Source organism: Sapajus apella, unplaced genomic scaffold (assembly GCF_009761245.1).
Source record: "Sapajus apella isolate SASKATOON/1434 unplaced genomic scaffold, GSC_monkey_1.0 scaffold62, whole genome shotgun sequence".
In the NCBI taxonomy this organism is placed as follows: Eukaryota; Metazoa; Chordata; class Mammalia; order Primates; family Cebidae; genus Sapajus; species Sapajus apella.
In genome coordinates this window covers 10,694,375-10,720,928 of record NW_022437002.1, presented here as the reverse complement: position 1 = coordinate 10,720,928, position 26,554 = coordinate 10,694,375, and the positions used below count along the sequence as shown (strand labels likewise).

Genomic DNA, 26,554 nt, shown 5'->3' with positions numbered 1-26,554 from the left:
CCTGGAGTGGCATCCCTGTATTCCCTGCAGACAAGGAGCAGGTCACTGAAAGGTATCAATTAGCACGAGCCTTGTAACCCAAATGTCTCCTGGGGTCTCAAAGCCTTTGGGTGCAAATGAGGTCCCCTTGCTATGCAGACCTGGCTCTCTGGTGCCCAGCGGCCCTTGTCCACAGAACTATAAGAACTCAGACCCTGTCTTTTCTGACCCACACCCCTGCCCACTCCCCATCCCGGGGTCTTCAGCAGACATCAGGGGTGTCCTGCTGCACCCCAGGATGCCCATCTGTTAACAGCTTTCCCTAGCCTCCGTGCTGCAGCAGCCACTCCATCTGCCCTGAGCACCCGAGCAGTGCAGTGTGTGGCTTTGGCTGTGCCACTGCCTTCCCCCATCCCAATGTACCACTGTGGTTGGGGGGCGGGAGTGTCTGCTGCAGGGGTGCTGCTCTGAGCTCTGCTCTCCCCCTCTCCTCTGGAGACCACCATCATTGCCCCCTCGGGACCACACCTGCCACTCTGCTGCAAAGTGTGTGGGGAATTTGATCCCCTCTTGCCATGTTCTGCTTTTTGGAAGGGACTCCCAAGCAGGGTTGCTTGTGCCCCAAGGTGCTACAATTCTTTCGGTTTTATGTTTCCCAGTCTTTCTATCTCTCTCCGTTTGCTGAGGAGGAGCAGACTGGAGAAGCAGCTGCTTAGAAGCACCGCTTCTCCGTGGTCCACCAGGCTCTTCCTTCAGGGCTTCCCCAGGACTCTCTCAAACCTCTTTGGGATTTGACCTCTTCATGCACTTGACTCATAGGCATGCCTATCTACAGCCTGCATACATCCACACCCCAGTTGCTGACATTCTTTGAGTTCTTTTTCCAGACATCTCCTTACCTGCATTGTAAAGCAGCCGATGTAAAAGGGGTGTGTGCGTGTGGAGGATCCCTGGCTCTCACACCTGAGTTCTGCTTAGGATCTGCTGGGAAATCCTGGCACTGCTGAGTGAATGAACACATTGTCCCTGCTCTGGCTTCTAGGGTATGCTGAGTGATTCTCTGGTATGAATGGGGGTGGGGGGTGAAGGAGATGCTACTGGGTTTAATTGACACCTCTAAGGCAGGCTCTGTTTACATTCTTTCTGCCACTTAGATCTGGGTAAACTTGGGCAAATTGCATAACCTCTCTGAGCCTTGGTTTCCTCTTACGGAAAACAAATGAACAACAGGTGTGGTGTACAGTCTTTGTGAATGGTTTATGACACGCTGCTTATTCAGAGGCTTCTGGTGTGGTAGAAAAGGGGTACTGTGGGGCAGAGGTTTCCCAGGGAAGCACAAGCCTTTCATGGAAAAGCCTGGCTCTGGGAGAGCCTCAGCAATGTGGAGTCAGGAAGAGAGGATTGGGGCAGCAGGCTAAAGAGGAGAGGCCTTTGTGGGATAGCATTGAATCAGTCTTAGAAACGCGGCCTTCCCACAGCTCCGAGGACTGACACCTGAGTCCCAAGCAGAGGGCAGGTGGAAGCAGAAATGGAGGGCTGTTTTCTTCTGGAGAGGATGGGAGAGCCAGGAAGCCCCAAGCTGTTCCGTGGCACCTCCACCTCAGTCCTCTGGTGGCTGCTGTGTTTCCTGAGGCAACCTGGGGAGGAGTCTCATCTGCTCCCACCTTTTGCCCCCACCCATCTTGAAGTCTTCACCTAAAAGAGGACTACGTTGTTGTCAAAGACTGGGGAAAACAGCGCAGATTATTTAGGGGGTGTTTGTTCTAACTCTGCTCATTGATCATAAACAATTTTTCCTAATTTAGTCAGACGATTTCCTTAAGAACGTTCGTGTTTATACAAATGAATTCGTTCACATAACCTATTCCATCGTGGCCTCCCCAGCCTCTGTACACCTGCCCCACTCCACCCACCCCTCCCCACCTCCAAGAAGCCAGGCAGCTTCTGGGCTAATTTGATCAGGATGAGTAAAAGCAAAACCACCTGGTTTTCTTTGACAGCTGAGTCCAGAATCATTGTTGTAAAAGACCTGTCTTCCAGGTAAGCCGGCAATATTAGGGGGGTGTCTCTCTTTGCTGAGATGAAAGGACTCAGCCAGCTACAGAATGCCTCGGCGCGGGCATCAAGCTTCCAGTGAATCACATCAAAGGCCTCTCTGCCATGGCCAGCCCCTTCCAGCTGGGGGAAAATGGGCTCATTAGAAGCAGGAAGAGGACATTGTTTACATTAGGTGGTGCTGATTTACAAGCGTGGAGCTGCCATTTTCCCCTCACCTTGAGCTCCGGGCTCCGAAGAGCCCTCCACTTGCAGGGAGTGGCTCCTTTGAAGGTGCACGGCAGCTTCCCGAAAAGGATGCCCCCTCCCTCACCGCTCTCCTTCCTCTAATTAGGCTCTTTCCAATTGAGCAATATCTGGGGTTGGGTAGAGACTAGCAGGGGGACTATTGGCAGAGGCCTCTGCATAATCGTGTTGATTAAGAGGTACAAGGCTGGAAATGTTGTCTTCCTTCAAGATCAAGTCCCTGCGCTCGTGGGAGCCTTGATTTTCTGGGCCAATTTGTTTGTGTTGGCCTAATTGCTCAGGAAGCATTTTTTCCAGAGTTTTCAGCCTAGGTGGTTCGGCGTTGTTCTGCAGCACAATACCCAGGGATCTCAGACAGGGGGCAGGAGGAGGCCCGAGGGCTGGTTGTCCATCCTGGGTTGTCTCAGTGTGGGACAGCTTTGGTGTCCAGCTGGGGTTTGTGTGGAGGGCTCTGTCAGGCAGCGTGGGCAGTTCTTTCTTTAGGGCAGGATGAAGAAAATGGTTCTCATCCTCCTGGGTTCTGGGCTTCCCTCCAAAAGCCATGGCTCTTTGGGGAAAAACTCCAAGAAAGTAAGAACTCTGGCTCAAATAATATTTAGATATTTTAAAAAAAAATGTCATTAGGCTTATGGCAGTTGGTATTCACCCAGTATCTACACACATGCTTGTGTTTCCCAGTATCGCTTGTGGTCGGGGTAGGGTCACGTGACTAGTTCAGGCTGCTAGACTTTGAGAGGAAGTGATGTGTCACGGGTGGTCTAAGGCAGCCAGAAGCTGTGTGCCTCCTCCATCTCTCTTTTTTTCAAATTTGAGACAGAGTCTCGCTCTGTCGCCAGGCTGGAGTACCGTGGCATGATCTCGGCTCACTGCAACCTCTGCCTCCCAGGTTCAAGCAATTCTCCTGCCTCAGCCTCCCAAGTAGCTGGGTCTACAGGCGCTTGCCACCATGCCTGGCTAATTTTGAATTTTTAGTAGAGACAGGGTTTCACCATTTTGGCTAGGATGGTCTCGTGATCCACTCGCCTCGGCCTCCCAAAGTGCTGGGATTACAGGTGTGAGCCACCACGCCTGGTCTCCTCCATCTCTCTTTTTGCCCTTGTCACAGCAGACTTTGGAGCCAAATATTCCAGAGAGAGGGGGCCAGCCTAACCCACATCTGACTTTTTGTAGGAAACAAGCCTTCACTGTGTTAATCCTCTAAGATTATAGTTTCATTTTTCCTCCAACCTAGTGTACCCTGTCCTAATTCATGGTCCCAGTGAATGTCATCAGCACTAGGAAAATGACCATCTTAGATTTGCACTGAGAGACACTCTGGGCAAGGCTAATGTCAGAAAGAGAAACCTTCTTCCCCAACTTACCACTGTGCCTTTCATCTGTACCTTGGAGATGTCAGTTCTGGATCAACACGTGGTTGCATCTAGAGCCCGCCAATCACTCTGAGTCCAGTAGGATTGGGGTATTTTGATTGGCCAACTTGGGCTAGGGAGGTAGGGCCATATGATTGGCAGTCCCCACCAGTGGGGATGGATCTGTTCTGGAAAAGAAAATGTTCTAAGAAGCTGAAAATGTCTATTACAACTGCTCTTCCTTGGGCCAATGTGAGCCAGCAGGCTACAATGTTTCAGATACCTTAAGAAGACCTTACTGCCAAGTCCCAGGAAGGCTGCCTGGCCAGATAAGAAGGTCTGTCTATGCAGCGGGGAGGGTCATGACCTAATTGACGCACCCTATCTGCTTGTGACTAGAGGTGTAGGAGGAATGTTTGCTTTGATTGTTGCACAGTTTGGAAGTGAGGGGCAGCGACCCTGGAATTGAAGACATGTCCACAGTGGTCATGAGTGCCGGGAACTGGAAAGGGACTGAGGCGTTGCCTATTGCTTTTGAATACAGTTGTCCCGACCAGCTTCACCCCAGGAGAGGGACCTCATGACCTCATCGCCTCAGGACTTCTTCATTTTCCTCCTTCTCTCTAGTCTGACTTCTGTTCGCGTTGTGGTCTTTTGAAAAAATAGTGGGAGGGCTGGGCATGGTTGCTCACGCTGGTAATCCCAGCACTTTGGGAGGCCAAGGCCTGTGGATCATCTGAGGTCAGGAGTTCGAGACCAGCCTGGCCAACATGGTGAACCCCCATCTCTATTAAAAATACGAAAAATTAGCCAGGTGTGGTGGTGGGTGCCTGTAATCCCAGCTACGTGGGAGGCTGAAGCAGGGGAATCTCTTGGTCCAGTGAGGCAAAGGTTGCAGAGAGCCAAGATCACCCCACTGTACTGCAAGATAGGCAACATGAGTGAAACTCTGCCTAAAAAATAACACGGGAGGATCTGCCTGTGAGCGTCCCAACCTCGTAGCTCCCTGCCTCAGGATGAACCACCACAGGCTCATCCCAAGATCACAGGAGGAGATAATCTGATTGACCTAGCTGGGGTAAGGTGTCCGTCAGTGGCCAGTCAGCTATGGATGTGGTGTAGAACACATGGCCATTTCTTGGAAAAGGGGGCTTTGTAGGGAGGAGTCATTTGTTGCATCACTTGTATGGACCCAAAGGTAGGCCTCTGGGCTCTGTCTTAGTCAGCTGAGGCTGCTATAACAAACTACCACAGACAGGTAATTTACAAACAACAGGAATTTATTCTGCACAGTACAGGAGGCTGGGAAGTCCAAGATAGAAGTGCTGGTAGATTTGGTGTCCGGGGAGGGCTGGCTCTTTCTTCTTCCAAGATGGCCTTGTTATTGCAGACTCTGGAGTGGAGAGACACTGTGTTCACACATGGCCTGAGGGCAGAAGCGGGGAAGGGTAGAAGGGTGGAAGGGCTGAGTTCCCTCCAGTCCTTTTATAAAAGCATTAATTCTGCTCACTATGGCTCTGCCCTCCTGACTTCTAAAGTCAGCACCTTCTAAAGGCCCCGCCTCTGGGGAACACATTCAGGCCATAGCGGACTTCAACTTCTGGGCTTCAAAAAATGGAGTGAGAGAGGCAAGACCCGGGCTTGGAAAGCTGGAGTGTGGGAGAGGCAGGCTTCCAGATCCAGCCCGGCCCCACGCCAGGACACGCAGCAGCTTTTCCCAGTCCATTGCAGTCTTTCGGACCCTCTCGTGGGTCACCGCTGGACTTTCAGGGCAGGAGAGTTCCTGAAGTAATGTCCTGTGTTAGTCCATTTCTGTGCTGCTACAGCGAAATGCCAGAGACTGGGGAATTTATAAAGAAGACAGGTTTAATGGGCTTACAGTTCTTCAGGCTGTACAGGAAGCACAGCGGCATCTACTTCTGATGACTGTAAGCCTCAAAGAGCTTCCAATCATGGTGGAAGGTGAAGGGGAGCAGGCAGGTTATATGGTAAGAGCAGGCATGAGAAAGAGACAGGGTTAGGCTCCAGGCTTTTTAAGCAACCAGCTAATAGAGAACTCACTTATTACCATGGGGAGGGCACCAAGCCATTCATGAGGAATCTACTCCCATGATGCAAACCTCCCACCAGCCTCCACCTCCAACCTTGGGGATTACATTTCGACATGAGATATGGAGGGGACAGATATCCAGACTGTGTCATGTCCCTGTCATCCCAGGGTATCACTGAGCAGACGGAGTTTCACACTTTCTCAGCTCAGCATAACGTTGGACAACAGTTACTATGTCTGAAGTCTTAGAATAATCCTCCAGAGACTGGGGGCTGCTGTCACTAGCCACATATTCCTTCCTTACCTTGCAAGTGTTGCAGTGATTGATGAGGAGGACGAACCCTAAGCTAGTGAGCCTGGAAACCCCTAGGCATTGCCTCTAGTTCCCTGTGTGACCACCTCAACAAGCCCAGCTCTCTCTCTGAGCGTCAGTCTTCTCATCTACACAAAGATGGATCAAATGGTGTCATCTCTGGGGTGATGTCTGCTGTCTCTGATGATGGGAGGACAGTGTGGTGCAGTGGTCAAGCGTGCTCATTTGAAGTCAGACAGCTCTGGGATTACTGCATCTCATCTTCCCACTTCTTAGCTGTATGATCTTGGGATAGTTACTTGATTTCTCTGAGTTGCTGTCTCCTCGTCCATAAAATGAGAATGATAGAGGATAACAATGATACCTACTTCAGAGATTTAAAAAAAATTCACTGAAATGATGCATGTAAACCATTTAAGCTAAAGCTGATGAATAGCAAATGCTCAACACATTAGCTACCAAAAAAAAGTCTATCGTTTTAAAGGCGTTTTCCCAGGAGTCTGTTCTACATTTTTGGGATTATGTTTTGGGTGAGATTTAGATTTGCGTAGAGAGCTGGGAGAATGGGAGGATGGCAGTGGAGAAATCCAGACTTGGAGCCAGCCAGACTTGGGTTCAAATCCTGGCTCCACCAGTTACTAGCTTTGTTCTTACTTACCTGGGCTCAGGGATGACTTGTGGGGAGTGATGAGGCCACTAGGGCCAGGCTGAGTGACCAGGGTGGACCCAAAGCCCTGGGTCCGAAGTGTGGCACGTTTGACAGGACACTGGCCCTTGTGGTCCTGGGAGGGCCCGGTGGATTGGCTGGCAGGATGGCAGGTGATGGGGCCTTTGGAACTCCCATGGGTGACTGTTGGCCTTGGAAGTTCTCTCTAAATGTGATTGTGCTGTGGCCCATGGACAAGACTGCCTCCCCTAGGCAGGAGGCAAGCAGGAATGATTTAAGCAGGGGACAGGCCCAGGCCCACAGGATGTAATCACAGTGCCAGGGGCAGGAAACTCTAGAGTCCCCAGTCAGGCAAGCGTCAGGTTTGTGAGGCCTGAGAGCCGGGCCAGCCTGGTTGGGCACCATGGGTCCCAGGACTTGGTCCTGGAACTCTTAGCAGCAGTGGAACGCGGCGGTGATGGCTGAGACCAGGGCTGGGGGCTTCAGCGTCATTCCAGCTCCTAGAGGGGCTGGGGCTGCCTGAAACGCCCATCCCAGCCAGGAATGCCACCGTGCCTGGGAGCAAGATGGGGATGATGGGGAAGTGGGAGCCCCAGTGGGCCCATCTGTGAAGCAGAGGGAGAGGAGATGAACAGGACACTGACAGCTGCAGAAGAATTGAAAGTGACAGCTCCATCGAAGACACGGGGCTTGTGTGAGGGCTGTCAGAGTGAGCAATGAAAACGCACACCAGGGCAGTGGCACCAGGCGAAGACAGGCCAGGCCACATCATTGTGGCCCCTCCCAGACCACCAGGTGGTCTCAACAACACTAACTGTCAGCCATTGAACTTTTACTACGGGCCTTTATTGTGCTGAGAAAATACTTTGTGTGTGTGTGACATCCCTTAACCCTGGCATTGACTTTGTGACAGAGGGAGAGGATTACTATCCCTTCTTTTGTGTGTTTGAAGAGATGAGCTCTGAGAGGTTGAGTCACTTACCGAAGATCACACAGCTAGTAACTGGTGGAGCCAGGATTTGAACCCAAGTCTGGCTGGCTCCAAAGGACAGGCGCCTGCCTGCTGCTCTCTGTGCAGCCTCTCTGGTCTCACCTGTGTGGCTCTTGCCCTTGCTCACAGCTCTCCAATCATGCGGCTTTCCTTTGCACTCCCTGATTGTCTGTGGAGCTTTTCCAGCCCAGGGCCTTGATGCGTGCCATTGCGTAGGCCGGCAACACTTGACCCTTCCCCATTCCGCAGGCTCCATCCTACTGCCACTCCCCAGAGTCTTGCAGACCCCTAATCTGAACAGAGCCTGCTGGCTGTGACTTCTCAGAACCCCTCTCTTTCCCTCCCAGCTGTTGTGACCTTTGTTTGTTTGTAGTCATTTGCATGAAGTCAGTCTCCCCCATGGCATTCTGTGGGGTCTGGGAGGGCAGGGACAGAGGGGTTTTATTCATAGCTGTATTCAGTGCTTAGGACCGGAGGCACCACATATGTTTACCCATTTGTCTCTGGCACCTGATTCTGTCCTTGCTGGCTCGGGGATCCTCTTTGTGGCCTTTGTGTCTTAGCTTTTGGCCCACAGCTTGGGCTCTGGAGGTGGGTCTTGTGCTGACAGGTGGATTGGGCACTAGCCCTACCTCCCCAGGCCTCTTTGTCTCTTCCAGAGGAGGGTGGAGCAGGCCCCTGACACTGGCCTTTCCCCTGGATGCCCTCATGGTGGGGGGGAGAAGGGCACGCTGGAGGGAGGCCTGCGGCTTGACACATGTTTAGGAGGTTCGCCATCTCCTTTGGCCAGCAGAGACCTCTTGTGTGACTTGGGACAAAGATGCCTTGGCCAGGTGTGAGAAATTGTGTTGACATTTTGCACCATGAAGGTCTCTGCTGGGCTCAGGCAGGAGATGCTAATGTTATTAAGTCAGTTTCTAAACTGGACAACGTTCTTGACATTTCAGCTGAGATGCCTGAGCATGCAAAGCTTCTCCCCTCGTGTTGTTCGTCTCCAAACAGTAACTCCAGCAATATGACTTGACTTAAAAGCCCCGGGCAGTTTGCTCATAATTCTAATAACCATCCAGAATTAGATCACTTCACATTCACCTTATTTCTTCCCTCATTCATCTTCTGGTCAGGTCATTAGGAGCTCCCTGATGCTTCCCCCAACCTCAGCGTTCTATTATTTATGTACTATACACATTTCTCTACAGAGTCCCTGGAAAATGGTGAAATGGCCACGAGGATGGGCTTTCTCCCCTGATGACAGCTTGGGAAATGTTCTTTTCTTTATTTACTGATCCATTTAATCCATTGGGCTTTTAAAAATTCCCACTCTACATATTGCCGAAGGGCATGTTCCTGGGGTCCCAGTGAGTTTGGGACAGGTCAGTGGGATGGGCCAGCGGCTACAGCTTGGAGGGAGGCTGGGGAGAGGCAGAATGTTTGTTACTCACCTCCTTTGGGGGCCCTAAGCAGGACTTTTGAATGGTGCCATGTTGATGTGGCCATTTTGTGGCAAGAGATGTTTTCATATGGCCATATCTGTGTCACGTGGATGAGAAAACTGCCATTAACAGATGTCATTTATCTTTGATTTTCCTGATGACAAAATAAATATTTGCTTATTGAAAAAATTCAAACCTTACAAAAATTACTTATTTTGTAGAAAGTGAATATCCCTTATTATCATATCACTCCTAGAGATGACAGTACTGTGGGTTATAGCCTAGATTATTTTCTACACAGATGTACACATAAGTAATAATATGTAATTATACACAGTTATTTCATTATAAAATAATATGAACCACAGACATCTAGGATCCACAGTTTATTTCTGGCTAATGAGTTTCACTAAACTCAAGGGATGACCACTTTATTTCACTAAACTCACTAAACTCAAGGGAATTGGGCAGGATATTCTTCCACTTACAAGTGGGAGCAGAAGGATGAGAGCACATGGACACGTGGGGAAATAACACACACCGGGGCCTGTCGGGGGGCGGGGAAGAGAGAGCATCAGGAAAAAGAGCTAATGGATGCTGAGCTTAATACCTAGGGGATGGGTTGATCTGTGCAGCAAGCCACCATGGCACATGTTTACCGATAGCAAACCTGCACATCCTGCACATGTACCTCTCGACTTAAAAGTTGATGAAGGAAAAAAAAACAAAAGAATTGATCAGAGACGCCCACCACCCACTGTGCTGATAGTAAAAATGATGACACATGAATGGCTTGGGTTTTAGTCCGTGTCAAAATGTCCTTTTGTCCAGAGGCCAAGTCAGAAATGTCCCCCTCACTCAGTCTTGCCTCATCTCCTGTGGGCTGCCTCTGTCTCCTGCACCAACCTTACTACATGCTTGTTTTCCATACAACCTCCTGTGACTCCCCATCTCAAGTTCCATCTGTCTCAAATGTCACCTCTTCCAGAGCGGTCCCCTGCATCTCCCCACCCCAGACTCTTCTCACTCGGCTTCCAAAGCTCAGAAAAAGGCAAAGCAGAAAGAGGAAAGGTGCCTCTGAGATCGAGAAAAATTATAACATTTCACAAGGTCCAACTGTTTTCTTTGAAATTTAGTCCTCCAGACGATGCAACATACACCTTTGTTTCCAGGAACTTCAAAGTTGCCTTTTCAGACAGTCTCCTAACTTGCAAGGTTAAGATAAATGATATTTGGTCTTGGCTGCAAGGACTAGATTTTTCACCTCTAAGTTTTCGTCCACGCACTGAGGAGTTAATTCAATACATTGAATGGCAGAACAGATGAGCCCACCGCTCAGAGTCTTTTCTCTGGGGGCGAAAAGTATTAACAGCAACAAAAATAAGACAAATGATGTGCAGATCAGTAAGTTTATGAAGTACAATGTCTAACGATTGTGATAGCTGATCCTCTTCCAATAACTCCGTGCTCAAATGAGAGACATTTGTTGTCAAGAGCTCACAGAATTGGACCACAAACAGTTCTGAGAGCAGAAAGGGCTCCTGTCTACCTCTCTTCCCTAACATTGGTTCAGGAAGTCGGTTACTCTTACTGAGCCTCAATTTCCTCATGGTTAAGACGGGGAATACCTGCTGCTCTGCTACCATCCTAGGGTCCTTGTGAAAGTCAAACGAAGTAAGTAATAGAGGTCAAACAGGTGCACAGCAGACATTTGTCTCCTGGGATTGCCTAGTATCCAAATACTCTTCTTATTTGGGGAGTAGGTAGGTGGGAAAGCTCTGCCTCTCATACAGAAATGGAATGGGGTCAGGTACCATATGCGTGGGCATGTGGTCCATGCTCAGCCAATCAGGTGCTCTTGCCCTGTGCAGTGGCTCTTGAGTGACACACAGAGTAGGGGGCATATTAGAATTCAGCCCAGTGGCTTGGAGCCAGCAGCTGGAGGTGGTATTCTACCCAGACCTCTCCTGACTTCCCGAGTTCCTACCTGCTTTGGAGCTGGGTTCTCCCCTCAGTGTTATGAACTGAAGGATCATCTTCCTTTGCTGCTACGTCACTTACAATTGGCTTCAGTTGTTTGCAACGAGGAGCCCTGATCCCTAGATTCCTTTATAGGCTGTGTGCCTGTGATGGGGGAGTTCTGTGTGTGGGATGTGGCACAGTGGTTCCTTCCCTGGAGAGCTTCAGATACAAATACCTGGGCCCTAATACCTTCCTGAGATTCTGAAGCTGCCAGTCATGGGAAATTTTGGCCTATGTGGTTCTTCAAGCCAGAAGGGACTCAGAAGTGATAGTCTTTGTCCTGTCTTATAATCTGTCCAGGGCACAAAAGCAATGTCTTCTTTTAGAAAATGTACACAGAGGTGTGCATCATCTTTCAATTGCTCATCCCAGCATTCCTCCGAGTTGGTTAACTTGATACATGGAAACCACTCTATGCATAGGGGATGTTCCTTAGAGCACCGTGTATAACGTAACAATATGGAGATGGGTCTGATTGCCCAAAATGAAGCTAACAGTTAAGTAAGCCGCAGCTCAGCTGCTTGAAGGAATATTATGCAACTGTTAAAAGTGTGTTTGGTCAGAAGTTTTTAGTAATATGAGAAAATATTTGTAAGTTAAACGTGCATAGCCAAAAAGATATAAGAAAACCTACCAAAACAGGTTTTGGTACAGTTTTTTTTTTTTTTTTTAGTGTAGTTTTGTTACGAAATTTAGCAGTCACCTTTTTTCCTTCTTCTTCTTCTTCATGCTGCTTGATTCAGTAAAACTGGTTTGTGTGTACAGAAAATTTCCATCAAGGTAATTATGGAGAAATATTGACTGATAGGACAGCAACAATTTTAGGGCTAACCCAAAGACTTGAAGTCATCGTGGGCTAATTACTTCCCCATGGGTTTTTTGCCTCCCTTCGGGTAGCTGCCACTGATGAATGAGCAGGTGAAAGTGTTGTTTGCTGTGAGAGGTGAAAGGCCAGGCTTGCCGTAGTGGGAGGCCATCAGGCTATATGACATGCTCCAGTTGCTTTATGATTTCTGTATAGGACCTTTTACTGAAATGAAGCAAACGTTTGAATCAAACTCTGTTTTCAAGGTAATAATAGAGGCCCCTAGGTAAAACATAGTATCTCTATTTATTAAATATTATGTATTTCCAGTCTTTTTTAGCTCTTTTTTAAAAAAGTTGTCATAACTAGGTAGAAAACATTTGCTTATTAGTTTGTTCATTCATTCATTCATTCATTCATTCATCATGTTACAGAGGACAGAGCTAGGAACACCCTTAATTCACTTGCATCATTTCCTAAGATCAGAAGCTTCTGGTATTTGTTCAGGCTCAGTCTCAGCTCTTTGAAGCTTTTAGACTCTGGTCTTTGCCAAGGGGTTCCAGTGTTTTTGGTCCATTGAAGGGGATTTATCCTCCCTTCTCCTGGTGCTTGCCTAGGAGCGGCAGCTCAGTTAGGTTAGGCTATCTTCACAGAAGCCTTGGCAGAGGACCCCTGCCCATTCTGCAACAGGGAAGGTCTACCAGCCTCTCCTCTCACTTTGGGTCTACATATTAGGGTCTTTCTAAAGAATAGGAGACCCTTCTATTTCCATTTCAGCCTGCTCTAGTCTAGCTCATCAAACAGGGATATATGGCTGACATTTTGCCCCTAGTTCAGGCCTGTGTTGGGGGTTGAGGTGACTATAAAAAAACGTAGAAGCGCTAAGCATTTTATGGAGGCAATATAAACATAAAGGCAGCAAACTTCTATGGAATCCTCAAGGGACACTGCGTGACACCTCGTCCTGGCAGCTGTCCCCACTCTCGTTAGTGGTAGTGATTCAGTCATTCATTCGTTTACTTCCTCAACAAACTTGCTGTGTGTTGGGTGGGCACTGTGCAAGAGCCCTGGCACCCCAGGAATGAGGAAGACTGAGTCAGAAGCTCGCAATCTTGCTTGGGAGATAAGATGTGCATAAATGACTCGGTCATCAAATGAGAAAATTGTATTCCCTCAATTTCTACTGATTCTCCTTCGTCACTAACTTTTCAAATCTTTTCCTCCCCATCCTCACTACCATTGCTTTTTTCTCTTGGATGATTACATATACTTTTGAACTCATCTTCCTGCCTCCAATCTAGCTCCTACATTCCTATCAGATGGATTAATCTACAATCTAGACATGTCATTCCTAGCTCTGAGCCCTCCGGTCTCTACACAAGATGAGGTGGCCTCCACCTCTACTTCCTGGCCAGTTCTCTTGCCTCAAGCTGCCTCACCATTTCCATGGTATTTGCACTATGTGCCTTTGGGTCTTCTGTCATTCTCTCTGCAGGAATGCTCTCCCAGCTTGTTCTCCTAAAACTCTCTGTTTGTCCTTTAAGATTCAACTCATGTACCAGATCACCTGGCAAAACTTCTCTGCACTCCTCCACTCCATTCATTTTATTCACTCTTTGTTGAGTATTCACTATGCGCTAGGGATGGTGCCAGGAAGATGAAGGGAAGTGATATGGTTTGAATCTGTGTCCCCGCCCAAATCTCGTTTTGAACTGTAATCCCCAGCATTGGAGGCGGGGCCTGGTGGGAGGTGATTAGAGCATGGGGGTAGTTTTTCATGAATGGTGTAGCACCCTCCCCCTTGGTACTGTTCTTGTGACAGTGAGTGATTTCTTGTGATATCTGGTCATTTAAAAGTGTGTAGCACCTCCCTGCTCTCTTTCTCGTTCCCGCTTTCACCATGTAATGTGCCTATGTGGCTGCTCTCCCTTCGCCTTATGCAATGATGGGAAGTCTCCTGAGGTCTCCCCAGAAGCTGAGCAGAGGCCAGTATCATGTTTCCTGTACAGCCTGCAGACCTGGGAGCCAATTAAACCTCTTTTCTTTATAAATTACCCAGTCTCAAGTATTTCTTTATAGCAGTGCAAAAATGGACTAAGACAGGAAGTAAAACCAATATGGTACCTGACCTTGTTTGTAGAGTTTCAAGCTGAGTGATGGAGAGAGATGCTCCTTAAACAAATTTAAGATAAATATAGGATTACAAACTATGATAAGCAGGATAAAGAATAATGCAGGGTGCTCTCAGTATAGCCACAGCTTCTCTCCCAGAGCATTGGGAAGCACCTTCAGGGTATTTGTTTCTACTGGGTGTTGGCCTCTTACCCTATGGAGATGGTCTACCAGAAGCACAGTGGGAATCATTTGGCTTGACCCTGGCTCTTTGTGTCAGGCTTGTTCAATTGGCTGTGGTTGTGATGATGTAGCCCTTTATTAGACACTTTCTGGAAGATTCTGCCTACCTCATGGCAATCTTCCTGAATTTTCCTCCTCATCCTTGGGTACCAACCCTTAGAGTCATGTCTGCGTCATGTGACACTCCACTTGGCCGTGGTTGAATGTATCAATATGGATACCTGATCCAAATTTGACAATTCAGATTCTTTCTCCTCAAAATTTGAGACTCAAAAATTCTAGGACTGGCTGGAATGGTGTGTAGAAAAGACTAGATGGGGACTTGGGAGTAAGGGGTGGCCATTTCTTTGTCTCTTGTGAACTGAGAAGCAAATGGATGAGAAGAACAGAAATGAGATCTGAAGCAAGGCCTTTCTTGAGGTCTGGTGCCATTTGTGCCCTTGAGTTCCAAGAAACAGTCTTATATCCTTTTAATGAATTCCCCTTTGCTGCCTCAGCTTAGCTTATGTTGGTTTCTATTTCTTGCAGCTTAAGAATTCTAGCCATACAGATCCCAAACAGCCAATCATCAATGTGAGCAGGTTGAAGAAAAATCCTTCACCCCTGCAAAGGCTTGGATGGAGCTCCTCAAGGCACATCAATCAATGCAGTCAGAGAGACAAGACTGGCAGCTTCTTGGCTGACCTTAAAATGTTTCAGGGGTAGTTTTGGCATCTTGTGTGCCCCAAGTCTACTCTAAAGTGAAATTGCCCGAATGGTTGTTAACAGGCTATTAGTAATTGGTCTGTCTAGTTCTAATGATTCGTTGGTGCCTGTGTGTACATGTCCCGTGTTTACTTAGGTGGAACCTCTGGTGTTTTGGGAGTAGTGATTAACCCTGCAGAGTGTATGGTCTTGTTCTAATCTATGCAGGAATATTGATGTTAAGTAGATGCTTTGTTTGCCAGTTCAAATGTATCTTTTTCGGTTGCATTTCTTTTTAAAATCCAAGTTTTTTTTTTCCTGTATTACAAAAATATATTTTTTTCTGATTGGATTTTTAACAGACCTTTATGATTAAAATTAGCTGCCTTTGACTTCTGAGCTTTACTCCCCTCTTGGGTTAATTTTAGCTAATCAGTGGCAAAATAAGTCGCCTAAAAATCACACTTCCTTCCACAGTCTTAGAAAAATAAATGAAAAAAGAGACCCTATTTAAGTGGGCTTGTTATTTCTCCCACTTGATTTGCACAGCTTTAGCCTTCTTGCTTTTCGTCTATACAAACCGTAACAAAAAGGTCACAAAGATTTCTTGACTTATTTAAATGTGGCTGATAGCATCGTTGAAGCAAACATCGGTCTAACCCACATATTTCAGAGTTTGGAGATTTTCAACTAATAAGAGGAATCAAACACTGTATTTGGGGAAAGATTAAGGTGACTGGCCCTCATTTGAGTTGATTGGTCTCTTGAAATGAGATGTTAATTGTGAAATTGATAGGCAGATTTCCATTAGATTTTACCCCCAATAGTTTGTGTTTATAATTAAAATAATAAAAATGGAAACTGTCCAGTTCAATCAGCATAATCTCCCGTCTATTCTTAAGCAACACAACTGGAGTGAGATGCATCTGTGTGTGTGAGTCACATATTCCTTTTACTTTACTTCTGCTGGCTGGAGGGAAGGGGAAAGTAAATTGCCTGGAGTCTACATATGTTGACATCTCCACAGAAATTAGAGAACCACCACCACGCTGTTGGAATAAAAGTGAAAAGAAATTGAGCCACTTTTCTATAAATAATAGAAGATTCTTGTTTGCAATTGAGGTTATCACTTGATTCATTCATGCACACGGTGTTTACTGAGTGCCTACTTTGTGCCGGCACAGTTGTACTTGTAGGTACTAGGGATACGAGGTGAACAGGAGAGTCGGTTCCCAGACCTTATGGAGGCTGCATTCTGACAGAAAAGGATTTTAAGCAGGGGAGTGGTGTGATCTGATGCCGTTTCCAAAGGCTGATCACCCTGGCTGCCTTGTGGAACAGGTGCTGGAAGGGGCATGAATAGCTGCAGGAAGACTGGTTAGGACACGTGCAGGGGTCCAGGTGAGAGATGATAGAACTGCTGGTGACACTGGCGAAGGCAAGAAGTGGCGGATTTAGCATTCTATTGGAAGTTGAGTGGAAAGAACTTACTGATAGGATGTGGGGGATGAGGAATACAGAGGATTAGATTCCTCCCTCCCCCAGCTGAATTGATGGTGGTACCATGCTGCAGGTGGGAAGGCTGGGGGAGGAATTGGAGTTCCATTTTGAGTAGCTTGACTGTGAGATGCATCCAAGTTGATTGACAGGTTGCTAGTTACCTGGTTTCCAGAGGGGGCTATGGAGCTTAGTACCTGACTAAAGGAGGCAGAGCCGCCCTATTTGTGGGGAGCACTAGAAACATGATTTGCATGCATGACAATTTAGAAGGGGGAAAAATCCTGGCCAGCTGGTAAATTTGGCAGCACCTGAAAAAAGGGAATTCAATAAAGATGAATGAAAGTTTTAAAGTCCAAAGACAGAATAGGGATGTGAAGGTGGGGAGGAACACGGGGTTTAGCAGAAGTACTTTGCATTATAAAAGGAGAGGTTTAGGGAACAGAAATACGAAGATGATGACAAAATGTGTGTGTGTGCCTTTGGGCTGCCTCCGTGATAGAGGGAGTCTTGACTTGGGGGTCAGTCAGATCTGGGTTCTAAGCCAGACACCATCGCTTACAAGCTCCGTGTCTGCTGGTCAGTTACTGAACCTCTGCACACATACTCAAAGATTTTTTCTCCCCAAAACATTGAAGTCATTAAGTAAAAAACTAATTTGTTTCCCATCTTTTGTTGAGCAAAGATAGATCAAGCTGCAGCTTGAAATGTCAGGTCAGCTTGAGAGAGTGTGACCACATGAATTGAAATAATTGCAGCCAAAAGCAAAGGCATTTTTCTTTAGGCATAGGTCTTATCTTGCATGAATGGGTCATTTCAGCTGTGATTTTTAAAATCTTAAGACAAGCTTCTGTACCCTTGAGGCTGTTTTTTTCAGTTCCCAGGCTAGGGGCCAATGTGCCATTTCCCAAGAGTATCCCAGGTGAAAATCTCTGGGACATCCAGTCACCTCGACCACTTCTGTAATTGAGAGGGGATCCAGGGAAATGGAGGCACACTCTTTCTAAGAATTAAAAGATCTTTACATTTTAGGAAGAGGTATGCAATGCTTTCCCTGTCTACGTTTTAGGAATGCTTGTAGGAAAGGGAATTGGTCATCCCTTCAGCTCCATCCGTTTTTACATCTCATTAGGAATGGGGATTTTACAGGTTGATGGCTAGTACATGAACACACAGCCCATGATGAATCAGCCATGTTTCCCAATATGTATACTACAGACCAATGCTTCGCAAATTTCGATGTGAATCACCTGCGCATCTTATTAAACTGCAGACTCTGATTCAGCAGGTCCGGGTGGGGCCTGGAAGTCTGCATTTCTGACTAACTGCCAGGCAGTACTGCATGCTGCTTGTCTGGGAATCACACTTCTGAGTAGCAAAGTTGCAGAACCCTAATCTGTTAGTAGAACACAAGTTGCTCAAGAAAAGAGAAGGAAAGGTCAGGAGTAAATGGATAAAGGTCAGGAGTAAATGGCATACCTTATTGACACCTATTTTTTTTTTTTTTTGGGACGGAGTTTTGCTCTTGTCGCCCAGGCTGGAGTGTAGTGGCACAATCTCGGTTCACTGTAAGCTCTGCTTCCCGGGTTCAAGCGATTCTCCTGCCTCAGCCTCCTGAGAAGCTGGGATTACAGGCACCCATTACTACGCCCGGCTAATTTTTAGTAGGTTTAGCAGAGATGGGGGTTCGCCATGTTGGGAAGGCTGGTCTTGAACTTCTGATCTCAAGTGATCTGCCTGTGTAGGCCTAGCAAAATGCTGGGATTACAGGTATGAGCCCCCGTGCCTGGCCACCTTATTGACATCTTAAAGGCCCTGCGAAAGTCCTGCAGGTAAAAAGAAACTGTTTACTTGTTTTACCCAGGGTCAAATTCATTTGATGATGAAACATTTTTGTTGTTGTTGTTCCCAAGGAAAACCTATTAATGTTCAGTGGAATTAGTTTTCTTTGTATCACACTTTGGAAAACAATTTAGCATGAGAGACAGAGATTGTCCTACAACTTTGTTGACTGTAAATGGGCCCGTAGTCAACTAAGGCAGCCACCTGGGAAAGTGCCAGTGTGTGATGAGTAAAAGCTTGGGATGTGAAGCTGAGTCAAAACCTGAGGCTGAGTCTTGGCTCTCCATTTGGGGGTCAGTCAACTTCTCTGAGCCTTGATTTTCTAATGCATAAAATGGGAATGATGAAAGACCCTGTACGTGGATGCTGTTATTACAGTTGCCTGGATTAGCAAAACAGATGATATTGAGCATCTTGGCTAGAGTGAAAAGTGCTCAGACCAGAAGAAACCCAGCAGAATGGTAATATATGAAGAACAGAAATGTGAGCAGGAAGGATCCCTGGAGACTGATGCAGAACCCTTAATTATAGATTGACTTCACTGCACAGTGGAAAGAATTCACCCAAGACCAAAGACCAATTCACCCAAGCAGCAGAGAGTGGACCGGGACCCAGAACTCTGGCTTGAGCCCACTGCCCTGCAGTCCATCTTGCCAGAGCCTCACCAAGTCACCCAGAGTACCCCCTGAGGTTTCCTGTAAGGAGCTACCTTTGTTCCAAACACAGCTTTTTGGGATGAAAACAATCGTCATGCATGAAATCCGGAATGCACACGGTTCTTCTGTCAGCAGTGCGTTTGGAGCTGCGGGACAGGGCAGGAAAAGGAACAAGGTTTTACGCACTGGCACCTTTCCCCTGGAGGAGCCCAGGCGCGGCATCCCCACCATAGCCTGGTTAGAATCCTAGGGTTTACCAGTGCTCCCGTGGAAGCAGTAGTGACCCTCCTACAGAGACAGTGCCTGTGGCATCTGCAGGCCCGAAGAGATCCTGCAGAGTCGGGGCCAATCTTGTAGAGACCAGGGAGTGCCCCCAGCTCGCCAGGGCACTTTCCTGTGGCGAAGCCTGCTGGGTTTGGGAGCAGGAAGTTGCTGCCAGGTGAAAGGTGGGAGGGGACTCTCCTGCAACCCACGGCTGCCTGCACCCCAGCCTGGTGCTTGCTCCCTCTGTGTGCAGGCGAAAAAAACAAGAAGCAAACAAATGCCCCGCTTTTCTCTTGCTCATTTTCCTTCTCCCCTCCCCTTCCCTCCTCTCCCCTCCCGTCGCCTCCCCTCTCCTCTCTTTCTTTTCTTTTCCCTCCCTCCCTTTCTCCTTCTTTCTTTCCTTCTCTTTTCTTTTCCTTTCTTTCTCTCTCCCTCCCTTCCTTCTCTCTCTGTTCTTTTCCTTTTTCTCTCTTTCCCTCCCTCCCTCCCTCCCTCCCTCCCAGAGTCTCACTCTGTTGCCCAGACTGGAATGCAGATCTCGGCTTACTGCAACCTCTGCCTCCCAGGTTCAAGCAATTCTCCTGCCTCAGCCTCCCGTGCAGTTGGGATTACGGGCTTGTGCCACCATGCCCGGCTAATTTTTGCATTTTTAGTAGTAAAGACGGGGTTTTGCCACACTCTGGCCTGTAACTCCTGACCTCAGGTGACCTGCCCTCCTCAGCCTCCCAAAGTGCTGGGATTGCAGGTGGGAGCCACCGCACCTGGCTGCTCTGGCCTATTTTCTATGCTGAGCCTTAGAATATCCCTGAAAGGTACCTCGAGTTATCCACGTTCCTGAGGGGGAAAAGAAGGCTCCAGGAGCAGGATGACATGTCCAGGGTGCTAAGGCTGGGACGTGATGTGCAGGTCCCTCTCTAGTCTGCCTCTGAAGCCCCAGCCTTGTTTTCACTCCGCCATCTCCAGACAATACAAGTGGGTGCATTTGCTGTGATAGCTGAGAGCTGTTACCTCCTAGCTAATTTCCTAAAAACCATCTATTTCTCACCCTCTCATTCTGGGTGGGGAAGCAGAGCCCGGGGAGCATAGGTGAGGCGCTAGAGTGGACGGAAGGAAGCTTGGGGTCTGGGAACAAAACGACAATCCAGGAAAAAGGCCTCACCAATGCCCTGATCACATGATGCTAACATGGGAGGGAGCTTACAAAGTTCTTTCACATCCATTTCTCGGTTCTAACGTCTCAGGAGTGGGCAGGGCAGGGTTTATAATTCTCTTTTTACAAGTGAAGGAACTCAGTCTTGGAGCTGGCATGACTTGTCTCCAAGTTCTCAGGGGAGTCTGGATTAGAACCCCAGGCTCTGGATTGGCCCAAGCGACCCCAGGAACTAGACTAGAGGCTACCACTGTTTGGCCCACACCCCTCTACCACTGCCACAGCCAGGAGAAATGAGGTCCTGTAGAACAGCTGTGTAGCACTGTTCAGAACTGCCCACTGCTCCGTGCCAAGCAGAAAAAGTGTGAGGTTTGTGAATCATCCCGCTATACAGCCCAAGACTCAGCCTGAACCAGTCAGCCTGAACGGGGGGTGTGTGTGTGTGTGTGTGTGTGTGTGTGTGTGTGTGTGTGTGTGTGTAGGGGTGGGAGTGGGGGCTGGAGGAGAGGCAGAAAGAACTGCAGGCTCCGCGATTTCCCGGGAGGGAAGCAAGCCTCCAGGCAGAAAGCCAGGAGTGTCCCTCATTGCTCCAGCAAATGGGTCCTGGAGGAGTCATCCCACATCCCCGCTGCTGATGGGTAGTATGGTGGTGAGGAGAAAGGGCATCGCTGTGTCCCCCAAGGACTCCGGCTGAATCTGGGAGGAAGCCCGCTTATTTGTCTTTTTTCCCGTACACCATTTTGACTTATTTTCCTGGTCCGGAGAAGGAGCTGTAGCATAAACTAAGGCTCCGTTCTTGGGGGCCTGTTGGCTCCTTGGTGTCTGTAATTGGGACATTGAAAGAAAAAAAAAAAAGAAAAGAAAAGAAAAAAAAAAACAAGCCCACAGAGGAGTGGATGATCTTTTATACTTAAAGTTCCCCCCTCTATAAAAGCGACATATTACAAACCTCTTTCTCCTCTGGAACATTTCTTGCTAAGTGCATTCTGATGCCACATTGAAACGCAAAATAGCTGGAATCAAGCAGGCACCGAAGGCTATTTATATGCTAATCTCTATTTCCCAAGCTGAAGCAGGAACCTCGAGCTTGGTGCTGCTTCTAATGATGGCTCGGCTTTAACCTCTCTGGAAGAAAGAAAAGTATTTTCCTTAAGAAAACAACTCAGTTTCTTTAAGATGAAATGTAATTATCTATTATCAGATGTCCCTTAAAATGCAAGGCCTATTAAAGCTGCTAAAAATATTGAAGCCCTAATTTCACCATAATAGCATTTTAATTTCAGCAAATCACGCTTCTATTGTTACAGGACATTTTGCGGTAGGAATGTGGTAAGAGGTCCATCTTAGCTTTTTTCTTAACATTTTCCTTTCTTTGAGAAGTACAATTAAATCATTGCAATCATCTAACCTTGCTCGACACAAAATTTTACTTATCAAATGTGAAAACAATGGTCATTAGCATTTAAAAGAATTTGTTTTAAAAGTAGCTAAAGTTTAATTGCTTTAAATATTCTCGTCGGATTGTGCAGCGGCTGTTGGTTCAACGTTCTTATTAAAGAGAGACGGTGTTTAATTGATCACCGAATTTCAATGAAAAATATTTACTTTCTTTCCGGGTGAAGTATGAAAGAGGTGTCTCGCTGGACCCTCGAGGAGGAATGGTTCTGAGGGAGGCGAATGCTTGGTAGGGAGTTTCTGGCAGAGTGACCCAGCTACGGTGCTCACCTCTTCATTGGATGCATTGTGGGGAACTTATCCTGTGAAAGTTTCCAAAGCAAACCTCACCAATCCCCTTTTTAACAGACATCGATAAGAAGCTTGTGTGGCTCCCTGCAAAATGCTAGAACTTGTTTTCTTGTTTTTCAGAGACCCTGTGAGCATTAAAGCCAGTAAAGAGGGGGAATTTCATGCGGAGAAGACCAGCCTGTCCACTTCCAGGTGGGTTCACCTTTTAACATGGGAGGAGAGGGCTGGCGTGCAGGGTGGGACCATTCTCTGAAGGGTCTTCTGCCCATACCTGCTGGTAAAAGCAAATGCTTTTACAAACCTAGATCAATCCACATCTCTCTCCTCTCTTATTTGACGTTTTAGGCCACCTTCGTGGGGGCTGAGTCACCACCGAGGTTCACCAAGTTTGCAGAATTTCTGAGTTCTTGGGAGAGGCTCTGATAGGCAGGAAGAGTAGATGGACAGGGCAGGGCAAGAGCATCCACTCAGTAGGCTACTGATTGGGGCCGGCGGGCGCGCGCGCGCACACGCGCGCGCACACACACACACACACACACACACACACACACAAAGTGTAACTGACCCCGGTAATTAGTACTATTTGTTGAGCACTCACTATATGCCAAGCATTGTGTTGAGTTTTTTAGATGCATCATTTCCCTTCATCTTCACAATAGTCTTATGATGGGGGGATATTGCCCCCATTTTCCCAATTCAGAAACTGAGACTCACGGAGGTTAATTTGTCCAAACTTATGTGGCCAGCAGGAGGCAGAACCCCAATTCATCTGAGATCCACCTGGCAACAACCTCTGTACTATGCTGCCTTCTACCTACTTCTGCTCCCAGAGACCACCTGAACTCCAGCCCAGATCTGGCTCCAGACAGCTCCCCTGGCTCCGTGCTACTTCCTTGCTGCCACCTCTGCCTTGGAGCCCTCTGGAGCCATGTACACATGGAATTTGAAAAGTCTCACCATTCTTTCCCTCTCAGGGTCTGTTTCCTACCTGTAAAATGAGGAACTTGGATGACCCAGTCTTTAAGAGCTCTTCTAGGTCCAAGGTCCTCTGGATTCAGTTCAAGTCTACAGAAGGACACTGAGCACCTACTCTGGACCAGACCTCTGGGGCCTTGGGTGTGCTGAGATGGTGACATGGGTCCCTGTCTTCTAGATGAACACCAGCTCAGTAGTGCCAGCTGTCTTCCTGCGCATGTGCTCCAGCTGCACCCTGCACAGCGTGGGTAGAGTCTTTTAGGGCTGCAGGACAATCTGAGATTTCACGTGGTTTTCCCTTTGCTGGACAAACTCCTACTTCTTTTTAAATAAGCAGCTCAAGAATTACCTCTTCTGGGGAGACGTTTTGGCTCCTTTTCAAGCCCAGATTCCCATGATCCTTCTAGTCTTCCTCTTATAGCATCTACTCCTGCAATAGAGAAATAAGTACATAGCTTCGTTTAGATCCCTGGCTCCACTGCTCACTAGTGTATGATCTCAGGGCCCATTTCCTTGTCCATGCAGTACAGTGATAACGGTGTCTATCTGTCCCTCCTGACATGAGATTTATATAAAGCTCCTAGAACTGTGCTTATAAAGCACTCCTTTCTATTAACATGGTAAAGGTTCTTATTGGTAGGTGTGTCTTCCAGCCAGCCTGTGTGCTCCACCAGGTCTGGTACCACAGGACTGTCCCCCTTTATATCCTTATGTCTAGCACAATGACTGCTGCATAGCAGAAAGCACTCCACAGTGGCCAAGAACACTTGGCCATTTCATGCCACCGACTGGCTGTGTGACCTTGGGTAGGTTCCATGACCTCTCTGGCCTTCCATTTCTTCATTTGTAAATGGACATAATTACAGTGCCCTGATTATGCAATTACTGGGAGAATGAAATGAGGCCAAGCTGGTAAAGTGAAGTCTTGCTCAGAACATCTATAAGAGTTCAACCCATCATGTCTATCAGGTTACCAGACTCTCATTAATAACTGACATCTGTATTCCAGTCTCACATTCTTATCTCATTTAATCCTCACAACAGCTCTGAGAGGGGCCTCCATTATCGTCTCTGTTTCTCCAAGATCTTACAGCTGGTAAGAGGTAGGTCGCCTGACCTCACATCCCGGCCTGCATTTCCTACCGCATGACATCCGCTCATATCGTGAAGTCAGACAGATGAGGGAATGACTCTCATATAGTCTAAGTAGTCTTCCATAAAAATTAGGTGGGGCTTGGGCTCCTGGCTTGTTAGGAATTCCAGCTAAGCTGATTTCATAATGGTGGGTCCTGAAGTGACATCTCCAACAGGAAGCTGCCCTTGGCTTTTTATACTCTTCAGGGGCTGTTATAAATTTGATTATATCTGAAACAGAAGATTTCAAGTTGAAGTCCCCTTTGTCCACTCTGGAATTCAGATTTATTTCTGAGAGACCAGTGCAATTTTCTTATCTTTGTTACAAATTACTACAGTCTGGGTTAATCTCACGCAGCAATAAAGCTGTTTGCCTAGGAAGCTTCCTGCAGTGTCAGAGCTGATGAATGGCTCCCTCTGGCTATAATAATTCAGTCTAGAACACTGAAAAAAAATACCAACTTGGTTCTTCTGCAGGAAACTCCACCGCATGCTTGGCTGCTCAGATTGTTGGGAATCAGAGCCTCTCACTTGGGTTAGGGCATTGGAACCTTACACCCATGAGATCTGAGGGGCTCTGTGGTGGAGTGACAGGCAGCATCGCCCCTCTGCTTTGTAAAGAAGGCAGTCCTGTCTGGAGTTTTCTAAGTGTGGATGTAGATGGGCAGTAGAAGCCAGAGCAGGCAGACAGGACAGGCTGAATGACTTCAGGATGAGGAAGTGAGTGGGCTGGCCTCAGAAGCAGACAAGAATGCACTGTGGGTGAAGGGGCAGAGGACTTGTATTTCATTCATTCAACAATGACTGTAGTTTAAAAAATCTAACATGCACACTGATTAGACAATGCACGACTGACTTAATAAAAACTGACTGGGGGCCAGGGGGAGTGAAATGCAACCATTTTCAATGTGCACATTGATTTTAAGGCTCACTGTTGTGGTCCTAGGAGGTATTCTAGGGAGATTGAGATCTGAAGGATGGGAAGAGATGGTCAGGGTGTGTGTGTGTGTGTGTGTGTGTGTGTGTGTGTGTGTGTGTGTGTCTGTGTGTGTGTGTGTGTGTGTGTGTGTGTGATATCTAAGCAGTTGGGAGGAAGAATATTCAGGAAGAGACACTAGCACGCCCGAAGATCTTGAGACATGAAGACTTGCTCAAGAAACTGAAATGAGGCCAGTGTGACTTTGGGGCAAGGGGTTGTGGAGAGATAAAGCTGGGGGTCAGCAGGGCACATCATGTGAAGGACCTTACAGCCTGAGCAACAAGTTTAGATGTTATTCTGAGGACAACAAATTCCTCAGAAAGGTTTTAAGAAGCAGATCAATATATTCTGTGTTTAGGGTACATAGGAGGTGGGCTGGTTAATACTGAGTGTCAACTTGATTGGACTGAAGGATGCACACAGCATTTTCCTTTATCTGTGAGGGCGTTGCCACAGGAGATTAACATTTGGGTCAGTGAACTCCGGGAGATACAGACCCACCCTCAATCTGGGTTGGCACCATCTAATCGGCTGCCAGTGTGGCTAGGATAAAAGCGGGCAGGGGACAGGAAGGACTAGGCTGGCTGCGTCTTCCGGCCTCCAGGTTTCTCCCGTGCCGGGTCCTCCCTGCCCTCGAACATTGGACTTCACATTCTGCAGCTTTTGGACTCTTGTACTTACACCAGTGGTTTGCCAGGCGCTTTTGGGCCTTTAGCCACAGACCGAAGGCTACACTATCAGCTTCCCTACTTTTGCTGTTTTGGGACTTGGACCGGCTTCTTTGCTCCTCAGCTTGCAGACGGCCTATTGTGGGACTCACCTTGTGAGTCAATACTCCTTAATAAACTCCCTGGCATATATCCTGTTAGTCCTGTCCCTCTAGAGAACCCTGACTAACACAGGACACAAAGCAACATCAGACTGAAAAGACAGTGGAATCACGGGGAATGCTGGCAGGAAAAGGTGACTCATACAACCTGTGCCCACTTGGGGACCAGCATTGGCTTACTAGGCTTTAGGAAGTACTTCAACAAGAGGCACTTAGATGACAACTCTAGAGTTAAAAGAATGCACACCTCTTTTTGAGTCTGTAAGTCCGAATTCACCTGTTCCGAGTGCCTATCTTTCTAAGCTGGCAAGATCAAGTCTTCAAATGGGTTTCTGTTCCTTGCCTTCTTTCCACTACTGAGTACTGGAAACATTCTGAAGGGTCTAACCCAGTCCGCTCTGGTCTGAGTCCATGCTGGGCACTAGAGGGTCTAACCCAGTCCACTCTGGTCAGTCCACGCCGGGCACTGGAAGGTCTAACCCAGTCCGCTCTGGTCTCAGCCCACGCCGGGCACTGGAGGGTCTAACCCAGTC

General features: G+C 47.6%; 1 long non-coding RNA gene across 1 annotated transcript in view; it reads left to right on the top strand.

Moving 5' to 3' along the window:
- Positions 1 to 885: 885 nt before the first annotated feature.
- LOC116529321 overlaps positions 886 to 26,554 on the top strand; it is a 114,766-nt gene continuing 89,097 nt past the window's right edge. Inside the window, exons 1-2 of the long non-coding RNA XR_004259459.1 lie at positions 886 to 1,042; positions 22,225 to 22,296. This is a non-coding gene — a long non-coding RNA (uncharacterized LOC116529321). The remainder of the gene's footprint in view (positions 1,043 to 22,224; positions 22,297 to 26,554) is intronic.